Here is a 19,709-nt window from a genome sequence, read left to right on the forward strand (position 1 = left end):
ACAAACAAACAAACAAAAAGCCCCGTGTCAGAATTGCTGTTTTTTCTCTATTCCTCCATTCCCATAACAAGTTAATGACAGGTTGTTAAATGACGGCACTGAGAAAATGGAACTTATCCTGACGAAAAAAAGCCAACAGCTGACTCTGTCCCCAAAATAGAAATGTTATGGCTCCTGGAACGTGACAAGTGTGAAACAACGGCCACGACTGGCTGTGATGCCAAGGGGTTAACTGCTGACTGCTCCAGGCGGGGCAGCGGACGTATAATAACGCCGAGAACAGCCGCAGTCACGTGATACGAGCAGGACCCAGCAGATTCCAAACATTCAAAGCAACACAAGCTCCTGTGGGCGGAGCCACCGTTACGGCTCTTATTGAATTGTCTGCGGGCTCCATTTTGTCGAAGTCTTTTCCCTGCTGGCTACGTGTAATGTATGAAGGGAAGGTGGAGTATGGCGAAGACACGGGAGCAACGCACAGTCGGACCTCTACTGGTTAAATGATAAACAATAATATCACGTGATGAGATCCGCGGCGGTTTCTATGGAAACAGCCAATTAACGCGAAGCGCTTTGACAGGTGCGCGCTGAATTCAAAAAATTGCATAAATAGGAGCGGAATGCAGGAGCGGCGTACAGTGCGGAGCGGCACACAGGTGAGAGCGGAGGGCAACGGCGTGTGCTGTCAGCGGACGCGGCCGTTAGCGCAATACATCCCTAGACAGCCGGGGCTGCGGGGGTTTGTACCGTCTGGTGTAGGTGGGATAATTGTAGCTGCAGGTTTGGCTGCGGCACAGTCTGTTACCCGTGGATTTCATACCGATCCAAAGCGTTACATTGGGGGAATCTGCGGTGTGATGGGTGCAGAAATCCGCAGTGCGCTCTCGTGTGGGGATGCTGCTACCTGGGGATCTGGGATTATTACCTGGTGTGGCTGCATCACAAAGCCTGACCGTCTGAACTCAGCCTTAGTGTTTGGCTTGGATTCGAGAAGCTGTCAGCATGTACTGACATATCAGTAAGGGCGCTGTGGTAACATGTCGGCAAGGGCTCTGTGGTAACATGTCAGCAAGGGCTCTGTGGTAACATGTCAGTAAGGGCTCTGTGGTAACATGTCAGTAAGGGCTCTGTGGTAACATGTCGGCAAGGGCTCTGTGGTAACATGTGAGTAAGGGCGCTGTGGTAACATGTCGGCAAGGGCTCTGTAATAACATGTCGGCAAGGGCTCTGTAATAACATGTCGGCAAGGGCTCTGTAATAACATGTCGGCAAGGGCTCTGTAATAACATGTCGGCAAGGGCTCTGTAATAACATGTCGGCAAGGGCTCTGTAATAACATGTCGGCAAGGGCTCTGTAATAACATGTCGGCAAGGGCTCTGTAATAACATGTCGGTAAGGGCTCTGTAATAACATGTCAGTAAGGGCTCTGTAATAACATGTCAGTAAGGGCTCTGTAATAACATGTCAGTAAGGGCTCTGTAATAACATGTCAGTAAGGGCTCTGTAATAACATGTCAGTAAGGGCTCTGTAATAACATGTCAGTAAGGGCACTGTAATAACATGTCAGTAAGGGCTCTAACATGTCGGTAAGGGCTCTGTGGTAACATGTCAGTAAGTCTACGTTCACATTTGCGGTCTGCGCCGCAGCGTCAGGCGCCGCAGCGTCGCCGCATGCGTCATGCGCCCCTATATTTAAGATGGGGGCGCATGGACATGCGTCGCACTTGCGTTTTGCGCCGCATGCGTCACTGCGGCGCACGCGTCCGGGCGCAGAGGACGCAGCAAGTTGCATTTTTGCTGCGTCCAAAATCAATAAAAAAAAAGGACGCATGCGGCGCAAAACGCAGCGTTGTGCATGCGTTTTGCTGCGTTTTTGTTTGCGTTGTGGCGCCGACGCTGCGGCGCACAACGCAAATGTGAACGTAGCCTAAGGGCTCTGCAGTAACGTGTCGGTAAGGGCTCTGCAGTAACGTGTCGGTAAGGGCTCTGCAGTAACGTGTCGGTAAGGGCTCTGCAGTAACGTGTCGGTAAGGGCTCTGCAGTAACGTGTCGGTAAGGGCTCTGCAGTAACGTGTCGGTAAGGGCTCTGCAGTAACGTGTCGGTAAGGGCGCTGCAGTAACGTGTCGGTAAGGGCGCTGCAGTAACGTGTCGGTAAGGGCGCTGCAGTAACGTGTCGGTAAGGGCAGCGTGTCAGTAAGAGTAAGGGCGGCGTGTCAGTAAGGGCCCTGTGGCAGCGTGTCAGTAAGAGTAAGGGTGCTGTGTCAGTAAGGGCGCTGTCAGTAAGGGTAACGGCGCTGTGGCAGCGTGTCAGTAACAGTAACGGCGCTGTGGCAGCGTGTCAGTAACAGTAACGGCGCTGTGGCAGCGTGTCAGTAACAGTAACGGCGCTGTGGCAGCGTGTCAGTAACGTCGCTGTAACACTGATTCCTTTAGTGAAGAACTCGGCTTTGTTGTTCCATAGTGTCTTGTCTCCAGGACTCTGGCGTCGGTGTAGCAATGTTTTGTATAACTGCACTAGGGCCCCGAGTCCTCGTCATTTTTTTCTTGTCTTGTTAGATCTGTTTCTATTTGTGTGCTAAGTCTTACAGAATGGTTGATAAATTCTGTGGAAAATCCAATTTTATATTTTTTTTGGTCTTTTACAGAAAAAACCTGTGTTTAGCTGCAGAAAAATAAGGCCGTGTTCACATCACATTTTACTCTGTTCAGTGGCTTTGTCGGAGCTTACTTCCAAAATGGGACTCAGGCGTATGCGCGGACCGAGCCAATGACTACATTAATGCAGACGGAGTCGGTGTGCATCACTTTCGGACATGCATGCCTACTTCAGGCAGACGGCACGACAGTCTACTACATCATGTAGCCTGCCTCCCGGAAGTGTATACGGCCAAAAATGATTCCTTATGTGTTTAGTCAATTGCCCAGTCGGCGCATACGCCTGGGTCACGTTTTGCAGGGCGTCTGATGTAAGCCGCGGCAGGGCTGCTGAAGATAGAAACAGACGCTATGTGAACACAGCCGAAGACCGATTCTATACTCCACAAGGGTCCCAGATTACAACCACATAAGCAAATAAAGGGAATCTGTCAGCTGCCCTAGCCCCCAAACCATCATATCTATATGGTGATTGCCAAATAAATGTAAAATTTAATTTATACCCTGCATTTGTAAATCGGAGGGGAAGGTGGGGGGTTGGGATTGACTATAAATTAAGTGGTGAAAAAGGCATTATCCAAAAAAGCAAAATTGGAATAATTTCACTCCTGAAATATTCACAAAGACATGATAATCAGGGCCTTTACTGTAACGTGTGATTATCAGTAATCTTGTGTATGTCGTAGGTGTTCAGTACAGTGTGTGAAAAATGAGTTGCCACAAAGGATTACAGGCGAAGTCTCACCCCAACCAACAGCTGCCAGTCACACCCAGCCTTGCCAAGCGGAAACAGGTTCAGCAAAGGTGCGTGCAGAACACTCCGGTATAAAGTGCATCGGTAAAGGGGTTGTCCACTAATAAACAACTTTCTTGAACAATGTTTGACCCCCTTAAAATAATAAAGCCTATACTCTCTTCCTGTGCTGGCGCTGTTCCCGTGGTGGGTGCAGTCAAAGGGATCACATGCGTTGTTGTGACACCGATGCCCAATCAGCGCTGGTGTCAGTGTTCCCACCTTCAGACAAATCAAACATGAAGAGGAAGCCTAAGCTGCAACTGATCTCAGACTTCCTTTTCCTGCTCAATTCGACTGGAGCTGGGGACAGTGATGCCAGCGCTGATTGGGTGTCGGCGTCAAGTGTTAAAACGGTGTAACACCCCAAGTAACCGGTTGTTAGTGATGTTGCCTTCCTTTTGGGAAGGGTGATATCATGCTTGGAGGCAAGGAGGATTCCCATTATCAGGTAAAGCACCTACATGCAACACATTCTGAATCCAGGCCAGAAGGGGAGTGTGAGCTGCAGCTCCAGGAACGGAAGATAACCTGAAGGGTTGGAATGTAGTGAGCATCTGAGGAAAGGAGAAGGAAAGAGCTTAGAGGGGAACTGTGACCAGGCACCCACTGAGCTGAAGCGCAGGAACCGGGAGCCCGAGGTTATGTTGATCTCTAGGTCGCACAGCAGAACCGGAGGGCAAAAGACTTTATGTAATTTGCCCACACCTGAAGATGCAGCAGTACACAAAGAGCCCGGGTTGTGATAGAAACCCTATAAAAAGGCTCGCATTGCCCACCATACGGGTAACTGTCCCAGGACAGGAGAGAGAGGACCTTGTCAGGAAGCCACAGGCAGCAAGACCTCGCATATGAGCGCGAGCAGGAAGGGTTACGGACCTCACCTGGGAGGGGGATTCAGCATTGCCTCCAGGCCGGCCGGACCATATCACCACCTGTTCCTGGTACCCTGGACACTGGCCTGATTCAACCAGTAAACCAGGTAAAGATTTTACAACCCTGTGTCCTCCATTTATTTACCAACACCACACCCTCCCTGCCCAGCACACCGGGAGCCCTGGGGACCCAGCTTCACCTGTGGGAAGTGATACCATCTTGCTGCCATACCATCAGATGACCCCTTTAAGCAGCGTCGGTCACCCCTGACCGAGTACCACAGGTGACGTCACGAACTCTTATTACTTTACAACTCCCTTTTAAAACTATCCCTCTTACTTGGGCCCCCAGGGCCACAGACCAGGTCGCCGCAACCATGACATCCCCTTTAACAACGACCGAACCCGGTACAGAGTACCCCTAAGCCCTGATGGGCGGCTCAACAGCATGGTAGCCCCGGGAGACAGAGCTGACACCACGGGAACACGCCAGCTGGTGAGGGGAGTAAGATTTATTGTGTGAGGGTCAAGCGAGAGGTCCACTTCTTTAAATAAAATAGTTTGGACTAAAATTTTGCCTAGACCTTTGTCTTCCTGCCCTCCTCTGGCTTACTGACTCCCTTCTATTTCCTTCATCAGCCTCCTCTTTCTTTTATGTAACTTAGATTTTTTTATATTGGCTGAGGGGATACTTATTCCGTCAAAGCAACCCCTACCTGTAAATATATGGTTAAAGGGTTGTTTCCTACTAGGACAGCCCCAATAAAATTATAAAGCCTATACTCTCCTCCTGTGCCGGCACCATTCCTGCAGTGTTGGCAGTCACTCTCTCCGAAGCAGTGATGCGGTGTTGTGACACGTGATCCCCGACGCCCAATCAGCGCTGGCGTCACTGTCTCCTCTGCCTTTGGTCAAATTGAACATGAAGAGGAAGCCAGGGATGACCTGCAGCCAGGACTTCTTCTTCATGTTCAGTTTATCCAAAAGTGGAAACCGTGATGCCAGTGCTGATTGGCCACCGGGCATCACGTGTCACAACACCGCATCACAGCCCCTGGAGAGCGAGTGCCGACACCACTGAAATGGTACAGGAGGTGAATATAGGCTTTATTATGTCGGTGAAAAGTAGTTTGTTTGTTTTCTTTAAACCACGTCTGTCAGGGTTACTGGAGCGCAGCTACAGGGAGAATATAACTTCTTTTTTTTTTTTTTTTTTTCTGTGCAGCCTCGGCTCCACTTGGGCATCTAGATATGATTGAAAGATACTTACCTGCAGATTACCATAATATCTGCCGGTAAGTAGTGTTTTTGGAACACGGGTATCATTTAAGAAATAGTGACAATATACTGTTTTTTGTTTTTTTTTTCAGTGATCCACCAACTAAAGGACACATCTGCAATTTAGATTAAAGGGTGAGGGGGGATTTAAATTTTAAAGGTTCACTGGTGTAAGGAAGGAGATGGGGAATTACACTAACTCCATTGGTCTTGGGTAGAGAAGGAGCATGAGTATTTTCTTGTACATCTAATACTACAGGAGAACAGTAGCAGGAGATCAACGAGTTTTCAATTGTTGTAGCTGGAGTACAACAACTAGGTATGGAGATATGGGGAATACAAAGCAAATTGTGACAAGGGGGTGGGTAGGATGTATAAGAATTACTGTAGACTGTTAATAATAATAATAATATTATTATTATTATTTCTATAGTGCTGTACACGAGAAGGGGTTTCATCAAAAAACAAATATCACTTACAGTAAACAAAACTAACAATGACAGACTGATAGAGGGAAGAGGACCCTGCCCTTGTGGGCTTACATTCTGCAGGATTAAGGAGAAAGTAGGTTGGGGGTTGCAGTAGCTCCAATGGTGTTGAGGTGGCTGTGTGGTCTTTACAGGCTGTAAGCTTCTTTGAAGAGGTTTCTTTTGAAGGATCCAAAAGTAGTGGCTAACCGGACGTGCTGGGGCACAGAATTCCAGAGGATGGGGGATATTCGGGAGAAGTCTTGGAGGCTATTGGGTGAGGAGCGAATAAGCGTGGAGGAGAGGAGGAGGTCTTGGGAGGACCGGAGATTACATGAGGGAAGATATTGAGAGATTAGTGTGGAAATATACAGAGGAGAGGTTATGGATGGCTTTGTAGGTCAGTGTTAGTAATTTAAACTGGATACGCTGGGAAATTGGGAGCCAGTGAAGGGATTTACAAAGAGGGGAAGCAGGAGTGTAGCGAGAAGAGAGATTAATTAGTCGGGCAGCAGAGTTAAGGATGGACTGGAGGGGTGTGAGAGTGTTAGAAGGTAGGCCACAGAGGAGTATGTTGCAGTAGTCGAGACGGGAGGATTAGGGCATGCACGAGCATTTTGGTGGAGTGTGGGTTGAGGAAAGAACGGATTCTGGAAATATTTTTGAGCTGGAGACGACAGGAGGTGGCGAGAGCTTGGATGTGCGGTTTGAAGGACAGGGCAGAGTCAAGGGTTACTCCGAGGCTGCGGATTTTGGGGACAGGGGAAAGTGTGATTTCATTTATTTTGATAGATAGATCAGGTTGAGAAGATATGCGAGATGGAGGAAAGATAATGAATTTAGATTTGTCCACATTGAGCTTAAGGAAGCGAGAGGAGAAGGAGGATATGGCTGATAGACACTCTGGGATTCTGGAGAGCATATAGATGGTACTGGAAGCCATAGGACCTTATGAGTTGTCCTAGGCCGAGTGTATAGATTGAGAAGAGTAAGAGTCCTAGGACAGAGCCTTGAGGGACTCCAACAGAGAGGGGGTGAGATGAAGAGGTAGTATTGGAGTAGGAAACGCTAAATGTGCGGTTGGCAAAGTATGAGGAGATCCAAGATAGGGCAAGGTCTTTGACTCCAAAGGAAAATTGCTGGCATTCTCAGCACATGGGATAGGGGTAGTACGACATATTGCTGGCAGTCTCAGCACATGGGATAGGGGTAGGGCGACATATTGTTGGCAGTCTCAGCACATGGGATAGGGGTAGGGCGACATATTGTTGGCAGTCTCAGCACATGGGATAGGGGTAGGGCGACATATTGCTGGCAGTCTCAGCACATGGGATAGGGGTAGGGCGACATATGTGCTGAGACTGCCAGCAATGGGATAGGGGTAGTACGACATTTCGGGCAGGCTCAGCACCTGGGATAGGGGTAGGGCGACATATTGCTGGCCGTCTCAGCACATGGGATAGGGGTAGTACGACATATTGCTGGCAGTCTCAGCCCATGGGATAGGGGTAGGGCAACATATTGCTGGCAGGCTCAGCACCTGGGATAGGGCGACATATTGCTGGCAGCCTCACCACCTGGGATAGGGGTAGGGTGACATATTGCTGGCAGCCTCAGCACATGGGATAGAGGTAAAGCAACATATTGCTGGCAGTCTCACCACATGAGAGAGGGGTGGGGTGACATATTACTGGCAGTCTCACCACATGGGATAGGGGTAGGGCGACATTGCTGGCAGTCTTACCACCTAGGATAGGGGTAGGGCGACATATTGCTAGCAGTCTCGGCACATGGGGTAGGGCGACATATTGCTGGCCGTCTCAGCAAATGGGATAGGGGTAAGGCGACATATTGCTGGCAGTCTCGGCACATGGGGTAGGGCGACATATTGCTGGCCGTCTCAGCAAATGGGATAGGGGTAAGGCGACATATTGCTGGCAGTCTCGGCACATGGGGTAGGGTGACATTGCTGGCAGTCTTACCACCTAGGATAGGGGTACGGCGACATATTGCTGGCAGTCTCGGCACATGGGGTAGGGCGACATATTGCTGGCAGTCTCGGCACATGGGATAGGGGTAGGGCGACATATTGCTGGCAGTCTCGGCACATGGGGTAGGGTGACATTGCTGGCAGTCTCACCACCTGGGATAGGGTGACATATTGCTGGCAGTCTCGGCACATGGGATAGGGGTAGTCTGACCGTGGGATGGGGCATCTGTAACATTACATGAGATCACCCTTTATATGATCACGTTTTGGTGGGACCTTAGAGATGTAGATGTCCCATTACACAATGAGGCCACGGATGGGAAGATCTGATCAGATCTGATACACGTTCATCGAGAAACAGTATGATTGGCATTGTCGCTCCACATATGGCTAATGGTGGTATAAATGCCAGTGGTGCCCACCTCCACTGGCTCACATGGGTGCCAAACCATTTATCTTATGGAGGTGGCCATCAATGACTAATCTTACATCGCCAGGTCTATGGTCCCTGCAAGGTAGGATTAACCCTGCACGTTCTGCAGCTGAGACGCAGAAAAAAGGTTAAAGAGAGGGAGAGTAGGAATGCAGCCATTGTGCGGGAGGGAAGGTACTGACCTGCGGTCCCCTCTCCCTCAGGCAGCGCGATGTACAGCCGCGTCCTCCCTGCTGCACGGCTCCATTCACTCCAAAACTGAATATTTTCGGACTAGAAGACAATTTCTTTATATAAAACAACCATTATATTTTCAGTTCTTTGGTACAGATAGAACTAGAAAAAGGCCTTATACGGCTAAAATGTTGGGCTTAATCTGTCTGCTTATGGGTCGGTTCCATTGAATAAAATTACGTTCCTCATCTACAACTTGAGTGCTGAAGTTTTACTCCATCTTCTTCACATACTGTCTGCTACCGTGCATACCCAGCAATGAAAGCCCACATGCCCGGGTAGAAGGAAGAAACATTGCCACGATCCTCCATTTAACCTTTCTAAACTTAAAGTTGATTTACTGCCACTGCGGGACTAACGTGCCCAGTGCTTCTGTATGTAGTGCTCGCTGACAGCAGAATCGCAGCACCAGAGTATCACCATGGTCCATAGGTCAGAAATACACACTGAGCAAGACCCCAATCTCTGCCGTACCCCCACTCCTGTGCTTTACTTCATAAAAATATGGTATTCTGTGTGACTTTTTTTGCTATTACAACTACCAGCGGAAAAGAACAAGCTATTAGTTCACAGTGGGTGTCCAATGGAAAAATGTTTTCTGTAGACTTTGAACCAGTTAGACAAGTCCAGAAGTGTTTATCTGTAACCAGCTCTGTTTACCAGGAAAGAACATCCAATATGAGAAGGGGAACCGGTCATGTCCTTTTTGTGGTGTAAGCTGCTCCTGGTGTGTTAGTGATGCAAGATTGTTTTCTGAAAGAAAAGCTCTCGGTTTAGATGTGGGAAAACGCTGTATCATTAGTAGATTGCATCACCTACCTTTAGTGTCAGTCATATGGGTGGCATTTACCGCCTCAGTCATGGTCCTGTTCAAAATTATTCACACCCACCACATTGTGATTGTCGTGACTGGCCTGAGGTAACAGCAATGGCCTAGGACTTTGCCTACTGTGATCTGTGGGGTCCCCGTGTCCACCTCTAGATTTATACGGCAACATTAATTTGCTGGTGAATTGTAGTAAATCGGCTGTAATACAACTTAAAGGGGTTGTCCACTACTTTCAATTAACCCCCCAATGTATCCCCCCGGGGCCCCTGATGAATTGTGTGATTACCTTCCGTTGCCGTTTTCGCCTGTGAGCGGCGCTGTAGCGGCGGCTGAGTCCGGGTCACGTGATCCCCAGGCTGCAGCCGCCGCTTATTTCCGCCGACGTCACGTCAATTTCCAGGCTCTGGAAATTGACGTGACGTCAGCAGCAGGCGTGTCCCAGCCGCACAGTCAGCAGTCACTCAAGAGTGACTGGGCTGTGGGCTGCCTGCGGGGCTGTGCTAGGGGCGGGCGGGACTTGCTGGGGGCGGGGCTAGGCAGGGAATACACGATGTGATGTGCGGGGCTCTGCGTGCCGGCTCCGGTATGTGCGGGCCGGCGCCGGTATGTGCGGGCAGCGCCGGCCCGCACATACCGGCGCGGCATGCAGAGCCCCGGCCCCGCTGCCTGCGGGGCTGTGCTGGGGGGCGGGCGGGGCTGTGCATGTGCTGGGGGCGGGGCTAGGCAGGGAATCCTCGATGTGATGTGCGTGGCTCTGCGTGCCGGTGCCGGTGCCGGTATGTGCGGGCGGCGGCGCCGGCCATCACATGCTGGCACGCAGAGCCACGGTCCGCACGTACCGGCGCCGCCCGCACATACCGGCATGCAGAGCCCCAGTGTCTCTGTGCAGGCATCGTCCGATGGGACTACAAGTCCCATCGGGCTCTACCTGCTACAGTGACAGTGAGTGACACATTAGCCAATGATGGGACAGTAGTAGTCCCATCATCCGGCTAATGTGTTGAATGTAAAAAAAAAAAACACATATACAGTACATACACACATACAGAACATGCGCCATGCGACAACATGCGCCATGCGACAACATGCAGCATGCGACAACAAGCGCCATGCGACAACATGCGCCATGCGACAACATGCAGCATGCGACAACAAGCGCCATGCGACAACATGCGCCATGCGACGACGTGCAGCATGCGACGACATGCAGCATGCGACAACATGCGCCAACATGCACCATGCGACAACATGCACCATGCGACGACGTGCAGCATGCGACAACATGCCCATGCGACGACATGCGCCATGCGACGACATGCAGCATGCGACGACATGCGCCAACGTGCAGCATGCGACAACATGCACCATGCGACGACATGCGCCATGCGACGACATGCAGCATGTGATGACATGCGACGACATGCGTCATGCGACAACATGCGTCATGCGACAACATGCGCCATGCGACGACATGCAGCATGCGACAACATGCGACTTCATGTGACATGCCACATACAGTACATACATACAACATACATACAGTACATATAACATAGAGTACATACATACTCACCATCACTTGTCACTTTGATCCCCGAAGCCATTGTCATCTGTAAAAAATATTAAAATAATAAACAAACACTATACTCCCTGATCCGCAGAAATCCAATTAAAACGAGTGTCCCACGACGATCTCCCGTAGAGAGCAGGAGCATCAGGTGATGCAACCACTCTCTAGGGGCTCCAGGAACACAATGAGGGGAGGAAGGTATCCTTCCACAATGTATTCCCCACAATGTATTCCTACGCCCCTGTGAGAAAATAGTCCCTAGTCTCACTTTATGGTATGCTGTATGAGAAAGTTCCCACGCAGCTTTTTGCCATAAAGTGAGACCAGTGTATAGTAACCTCAGTGATGCACTGCAGGAGCCATTGTCCTTAAATACGTGGCACGTGGCACTTACATACGTGGCACTTACATACGTGGCACGTGGCACTTGCATACGTGGCACTTACATACGTGACACTTACATACGTGGCACGTGGCACTTACATACGTGGCACTTACATACGTGGCACATGGCACTTAGATACGTGGCACGTGGCACTTACATACGTGGTACTTATATACGTGGCACGTGGCACTTACATACGTGGCACTTACTTAAATACGTGGCACGTGGCACTTACATACGTGGCACTTATATACGTGGCACGTGGCACTTACATACGTGGCACTTACTTAAATACATGGCACGTGGCACTTACATACGTGGCACTTATATACGTGGCACTTACATACGTGGCACTTATATACGTGGCACGTGGCACTTACATACGTGGCACTTACATACGTGGCACTTACATACGTGGCACATGGCACTTAGATACGTGGCACGTGGCACTTACATACGTGGTACTTACTTAAATACGTGGCACGTGGCACTTACATACGTGGCACTTATATATGTGGCACGTGGCACTTATATACGTGGCACTTATATACGTGGCACTTATATACGTGGCACTTACATACGTGGCACTTACATACGTGGCACTTATATACGTGGCACGTGGCACTTACATACGTGGCACTTACATACATGGCACTTACATACGTGGCACTTACATACGTGGCACGTGGCACTTACATACGTGGCACTTACATACGTGGCACTTATACACGTGGCACTTATACACGTGGCACTTATACACGTGGCACTTATACACGTGGCACTTATACACGTGGCACTTACACACGTGGCACTTACACACGTGGCACTTACACACGTGGCACTTACACACGTGGCACTTACACACGTGGCACTTACACACGTGGCACTTACACACGTGGCACTTACACACGTGGCACTTACACACGTGGCACTTACACACGTGGCACTTACACACGTGGCACTTACACACGTGGCACTTACACACGTGGCACTTACACACGTGGCACTTACACACGTGGCACTTGCACACGTGGCACTTGCACACGTGGCACTTGCACACGTGGCACTTGCATACGTGGCACTTGCATACGTGGCACTTGCATACGTGGCACTTGCATACGTGGCACTTGCATACGTGGCACTTGCATACGTGGCACTTGCATACGTGGCACTTGCATACGTGGCACTTGCATACGTGGCACTTGCATACGTGGCACTTGCATACGTGGCACTTGCATACGTGGCACTTGCATACGTGGCACTTGCATACGTGGCACTTGCATACGTGGCACTTGCATACGTGGCACTTGCATACGTGGCACTTGCATACGTGGCACTTGCATACGTGGCACTTGCATACGTGGCACTTGCATACGTGGCACTTGCATACGTGGCACTTGCATACGTGGCACTTGCATACGTGGCACTTGCATACGTGGCACTTGCATACGTGGCACTTGCATACGTGGCACTTGCATACGTGGCACTTGCATACGTGGCACTTGCATACGTGGCACTTGCATACGTGGCACTTGCATACGTGGCACTTGCATACGTGGCACTTGCATACGTGGCACTTGCATACGTGGCACTTGCATACGTGGCACTTGCATACGTGGCACTTGCATACGTGGCACTTGCATACGTGGCACTTGCATACGTGGCACTTGCATACGTGGCACTTGCATACGTGGCACTTGCATACGTGGCACTTGCATACGTGGCACTTGCATACGTGGCACTTGCATACGTGGCACTTGCATACGTGGCACTTGCATACGTGGCACTTGCATACGTGGCACTTGCATACGTGGCACTTGCATACGTGGCACTTGCATACGTGGCACTTGCATACGTGGCACTTGCATACGTGGCACTTGCATACGTGGCACTTGCATACGTGGCACTTGCATACGTGGCACTTGCATACGTGGCACTTGCATACGTGGCACTTGCATACGTGGCACTTGCATACGTGGCACTTGCATACGTGGCACTTGCATACGTGGCACTTGCATACGTGGCACTTGCATACGTGGCACTTGCATACGTGGCACTTGCATACGTGGCACTTGCATACGTGGCACTTGCATACGTGGCACTTGCATACGTGGCACTTGCATACGTGGCACTTGCATACGTGGCACTTGCATACGTGGCACTTGCATACGTGGCACTTGCATACGTGGCACTTGCATACGTGGCACTTGCATACGTGGCACTTGCATACGTGGCACTTGCATACGTGGCACTTGCATACGTGGCACTTGCATACGTGGCACTTGCATACGTGGCACTTGCATACGTGGCACTTGCATACGTGGCACTTGCATACGTGGCACTTGCATACGTGGCACTTGCATACGTGGCACTTGCATACGTGGCACTTGCATACGTGGCACTTGCATACGTGGCACTTGCATACGTGGCACTTGCATACGTGGCACTTGCATACGTGGCACTTGCATACGTGGCACTTGCATACGTGGCACTTGCATACGTGGCACTTGCATACGTGGCACTTGCATACGTGGCACTTGCATACGTGGCACTTGCATACGTGGCACTTGCATACGTGGCACTTGCATACGTGGCACTTGCATACGTGGCACTTGCATACGTGGCACTTGCATACGTGGCACTTGCATACGTGGCACTTGCATACGTGGCACTTGCATACGTGGCACTTGCATACGTGGCACTTGCATACGTGGCACTTGCATACGTGGCACTTGCATACGTGGCACTTGCATACGTGGCACTTGCATACGTGGCACTTAAATATCGTGGCACTTAAATATCGTGGCACTTAAATATCGTGGCACTATGTCATAAAATGTTCATTACACGGTTAGGGGTGAGGTTATAGGGGTAGGGTTAGGGTTTGGATCCCTTTATCACCCTGATGGTGGTGGGTGGTTTTTCAGTGTTTTTTCTGTTTTTTTTTCTATAAAAACACATGCGTTTTTAACGCAAACAAACGCGCGCGTTCAAAAACGCATGCGTTGCCGAAAACGCGTCAAAACGCATGTGAAAAAACGCATGCGTTTTTAATGTTAAGTATAGGAAAAAAATGCATGCGTTTTTTAGCGCTAAAACGCAGCGTCCAAAAACGCAAGTGTGAAACCAGCCTCAGTGCCGGAATTGGCGCATCTAAGGCTACGTTCACATTTGCGTTGTGCGCCGCAGCGTCGGAGACGCAACGCAAACAAAAATGCAACAAAACGCACGCTAAAACGACGCATGCGTCCTTTTTGGCCGAAAGTTGGACGCAAAAAAAATGCAACTTGCTGTGTCCTCTGCGCCCAACGCTTGCGGCCAAAAAAACCCATGCGTCGCAAAACGCAGCACAATGCATGTCCATGCGCCCCCATGTTAAATATAGGGGCGCATGACGCATGCGGCGACGCTGCGGCGCCGAACGCTAATGTGAACGTAGACTTACAGATGCGCCATTTCTGGGGTGGCTGCGGACTGGTATTTGTAGCCGGGGGGGGGGGACCAATATCCATGGCCCCTCTCTAGGCTATGAATATCAGCCCGCAGCTGTCTGCGTAGCCTTTCTGGCTATAAAATATAGGGTGACCCCACGTCATTTTTTTGGGGGGGTCCCCCTATTTTAATAGCCAGTAAAGGCTACGCAGACAGCTGCGGGCTGATATTCATAGCAGGCTACAAATATTGGCCTCGGCCGTCGGCTTTCCCCCTCTGGCACAGAAAATTGCGCGGGAGCCCACGCCATTTTTTTCAGTTTTTTATTAAATTAAACGCTCATTAAGCCCTGTTTCACACTTGCGTCGGCACGGGTCCATCGCTATGCGTTGGGCCGACGTACCGACGCACGTTGTGAAATTTGTGCACGTCGTGTGCAGCGGATGCAGTTTTTCAACGCATCCGCTGCCCATTCTGAAGTCCGGGGAGGAGGGGGCGGAGTTTTGGCCGCGCATGCGCGGTAGAAAATGGCAGACGTGACGGATGTGCCAACGGTCCGCCAAAACACGACGCATCCGTTGCACGATGGACGCGACGTGTGGCCATCCGTCGCGATCCTTCACTAATACACGTCTATGGGTAAAAAACGCATCCTGCGAGCACATTTGCAGGATCCGTTTTTTTCCCAAAAAGACGGATTGCGAAAAACGCAAGTGTGAAAGTAGCCTTATAGAAACATCGGCCTTTCTATTATATATCTATGGATATATCTATCTATAGATATATTTATCTATAGATATATCTATAGATACATAGCTGTATCTATCCATATATTTGGGTGCTTTCACACATCAGGTTTTTGCCGTGAGGCACAATCCGGCGAGTTTTGAAAAAAACGGATCCATTTTTTTCCGACGATCCGTCTTTTTCTCATAGAGTTTCATCCGTTTTTTGCCGGATCCGTCAAAAAAAGCTGTTTCCGCCGGATGGAAAACACATACAGAGGAACGTTTTTTCTGTCCGGCGAAAAAACGCACAGCGACGGATCCGGCAAAAAAAGTATGAAACTGAGCTGTGAAATGATGAATCCGGCCTTGGAATCCGTTTTTTCATGCATGTTTCCATTCAAATCATGCACATTTTCCGTTTATTTACTTATTTCCAAAAACGGCATTAAAACCGCGCATAAACCGCACCAAAAAAAGCATCAAAACTGCACCAAAAACTGCATCAAAACTGGACCAAAAACTGCATCAAAACCTGGTGCAGTTTCGCAGTTTTGGTGCGGTTTTGATACAGTTTTTGGTGCGGTTTTGATGCAGTTCTTGGTGCGGTTTCGGTGCGGCTTTTTCTGCAGCATGTGCACAAGTCTGCGGCTCCCATAGACTTACATTGGTTGTACACTACACTGCGGATTTGATGCAATTCAGTGCAGCAAAAAACGCTGCGGATCTGCAATCAAATCCACAATGTGTGCACACAGCCTTAGCATTTAGGGAACCTAGCCAAAAAGCCAAGCAAAAAACAAGCGTGGGATTGCACTTTTTTTGCCATTTCATTGCACTTTGAATTTTTTTCACATTTCCTGCTACACGACATGCTAAAACCAATGATGGCGTTCAAAAGTAGAACTTGTTCCGCAAAAGATAAGCCCTCACATGGCCGTATTGATGGAAAAATTATGGCTCTGGAAAGAAGGGGAGCGATAAACGAAAACAAAAAAGCTCCAGGGGTGAAGGGGTTTAGAAACATGGATATGGACATACCTATGGAAATAGACATAGATATATCTGTATGTATCTAACTATCTATCTATCTATCTATCCATCTATCTATCCCTCTATCTGTGTGTAATGGAGTGTGGGTTGGACAAATGTAAAACAGGAGGTTGGACAGAAATGACATCACAAATCTTTTTGAAGCTAGAGGAGGGAGGGGTTGGGGTGTGTTTTGGAGTGGGTGTGCTAGTTCAGGCTTAGTAGCAGTGCAATGCATCATGGAACTTGTAGTATTAGAGCACAATGACTCAGGAGAAAGGAAGTTGTCGATTAACTCCATGAGAGCTGAATCCAGCACTAAAATGTGCTGCTACAGCATGATAAAAGGTAATATTGCTAAAATAAACACAGTAGATGTTTTCAGTGGCACATAATAGCAAGATTTATGAAAGAAAAAAAAAAAGGTTATAGTAGTGGACAACTTCTTTAATTTCTTCTGTTTAGAAAAGTTGCCATAAAACCTGAGACACTTGGAAAAATCCTGTAATTGTAGCTCAGGATTGTCCCACTATTCAGAATTCTATTTCATGCAATACATACCAATTCAGCGTTCATGCGGTACATGCAGCGTGGTATGGAGAAGTGGAGCTGAATGACACAAAGGTTTCTTGGGGGGGGGGGGGGGGGGGAATCCGTGTAACTTGCATTTTATTAATTGACATCCCTGTTGTGTGTGTGTGTGTGTGTGTATATATGTATGAGTCCAGTGGGCATCCTACTAGTGATTGACAGCTACCAGTGTATGCCCAGTCATACAGGGAAGACTGTAAATCACTGAATAGGACCGCCCACTGGACTCTTATCCATAGAAGCACCAGGGATTTCAATGAATAAAATACAAGTTTTACGGAAACTTCCCCACAAAGATGTAGATCAATTTGATCATCTCCTGCTCTAGAACATCTTGCATATCAGATACTGGTTTCAATATGACGGGTTCCTTTGATGTATCAGGAACTGTGTGTGGAATCTCTCAGAACTACTTATTTAAAAAGTAAAATTTATGTTCAAAGCACTTGTATGTTGTAGCCTATTCATCTGGGTGGTAATTTTCAGATGCCTATACATGCTGTTGGAAGATGCCAAGGTCTAGCCTATAACTTGTCCTCTTTTCCTTCCAGTAATGCATTTAGGAGCCCAACAGACAATTTAATATCTCCCTGTTCTATGCGAATATTGAAGAAGAAGAAATATGTTGGGTAAGTAACCTTTAACACATTGTGTTCATCAGATTGGTAACCTCTAGTGATGAGCGACTGTGCTTGTTACTTGAGGTTTCTGAGCATGCTTGGGTGTTCTCCGAGTATCTTGGGCATGTTCGTAGATTGAGTCCCCGCAGCTGCATGATTTGCGGCTACTAGACAGCCTGAATACGTGTGGGGGATTCCCTAACACAGGCAATTGCTGCATGTGTTCAGATTGTCTAACAGTCGCAAATCATGCAGCTGCAGGGACACAAACATAATCTATGAGCACGCCCAAGATACTCGGACATCACATGAGCATGCTCAGAAATCTCGAGTAACGAGCACACTCGCTCATCACTAGTAACCTCCCAAGTATATTGTTGCCCCATGGTTGTAGAATATAATGCAGGCATGGTCTGAGAAAGTTGTAAGGAAATGTTGGACAATGTCCTCTTCTGCCATAAATCCCTCTTATGAAAGAGCCGAACATTACGCAGCTCATCTGTGTGGAGCATGTGAAGTTTGGGGGCAGTATCGCCCTATCCTGGTTTGTCTCAGATGTGAGACATGCATCTATTAAGCATTTGGCCTGGCTTTGCCAAGTGATTGATTTCAATTTCCAGAACATGCTAACTGACTTTTGTTTTCTAGTGACCCACAGCAGCAATGTGTGAAGTCTGACATAAATGGTAAAGAAAATGAAGGGTCCTGAAGATATCGCCTGTTTTCCACTGACCTCTGCCTAATGCTGTCTTGTCATGGTGCTTGTTATTTGTTTGTGTATATGGCTGTCTAAAGTTAAAGTGTAGAGGTTCTGTACAGAAATCCTAAGTAAAAAAAAAATAAAAAAAAATGTTTGTACGTTCTATTATTGGAAGATGGGGAACCTACTTTTATTGTACAACGTTGTAAATTTATAGTCATTAAAAAAATAACAATCTGGCTTTTTTTCTCATTGCTTATATACAGATTAGTCTTAGTTTCTGGTCTTGTTGGGATCAGTCTGATTTTTGTATCTTGTACACTTAGTCAGCAGAACAATGACTGTATGCCCTCTAATTCCTGCCGATACACCTCTTTAAAAGTGTGTGCCCCTCAAGAAGGGCATGTTGTGGAATTATGAAAATTCCAATCATATTACTGATTACATATTACTTCATCTCTAAACTCCTTGAACGCCTGGTCCACTCCCGTCTTACCCGCTATCTCTCAGATAACTCTTCTCGACCCTCTTCAATCTGGCTTCTGCTCTTTACACTCTACTGAAACTGCCCTCACTAAAGTCTCTAATGACCTACTAACAGCTAAATCTAATTGTCACTACTCCATGCTAATTCTCTTGGATCTCTCCGCAGCATTCGATACTGTGGATCATCAGCTCCTCCTCACTATGCTCCACTCCATTGGCCTCAAGGACACCGTTCTCTCCTGGTTCTCCTCCCATCTCTCTGACCGATCCTTCACTGTATGTTTTGCTGGTTCCTCCTCCTCTCACCTTCCCCTTACTGTTGGGGTTCCTCAAGGATCAGTCCTAGGCCCCCTCCTCTTCTCTTTGTATACTGCCCCTATTGGACAAACAATCAGTAGATTTGGTTTCCAGTACCATCTCTATGCTGACGACACCCAATTATACACCTCTTCTCCTGTCATCACGCCGACCTTTTTAGAAAACACCAGTGATTGTCTTACCGCTGTCTCTAACATCATGTCCTCCCTCTATCTGAAACTGAACCTGTCAAAAACTGAACTCCTCATGTTCTCTCCCTCTACTAACCTACCTTTGCCTGACAGTGGCATCTC

The 19,709-nt window shown here is 48.5% G+C and overlaps 1 long non-coding RNA gene across 1 annotated transcript; it reads left to right on the plus strand.

Moving 5' to 3' along the window:
* The first annotated feature begins 509 nt into the window (after window positions 1-509).
* On the plus strand, window positions 510-18,851 carry LOC143776192 (uncharacterized). Its single transcript, XR_013215786.1, has 4 exons — window positions 510-656; window positions 3,345-3,462; window positions 17,844-17,921; window positions 18,561-18,851. It is a non-coding gene; the product is annotated as an uncharacterized LOC143776192 (long non-coding RNA).
* Window positions 18,852-19,709: the final 858 nt, after the last annotated feature.

Source organism: Ranitomeya variabilis, chromosome 5 (assembly GCF_051348905.1).
Source record: "Ranitomeya variabilis isolate aRanVar5 chromosome 5, aRanVar5.hap1, whole genome shotgun sequence".
NCBI classification, from domain to species: Eukaryota; Metazoa; Chordata; class Amphibia; order Anura; family Dendrobatidae; genus Ranitomeya; species Ranitomeya variabilis.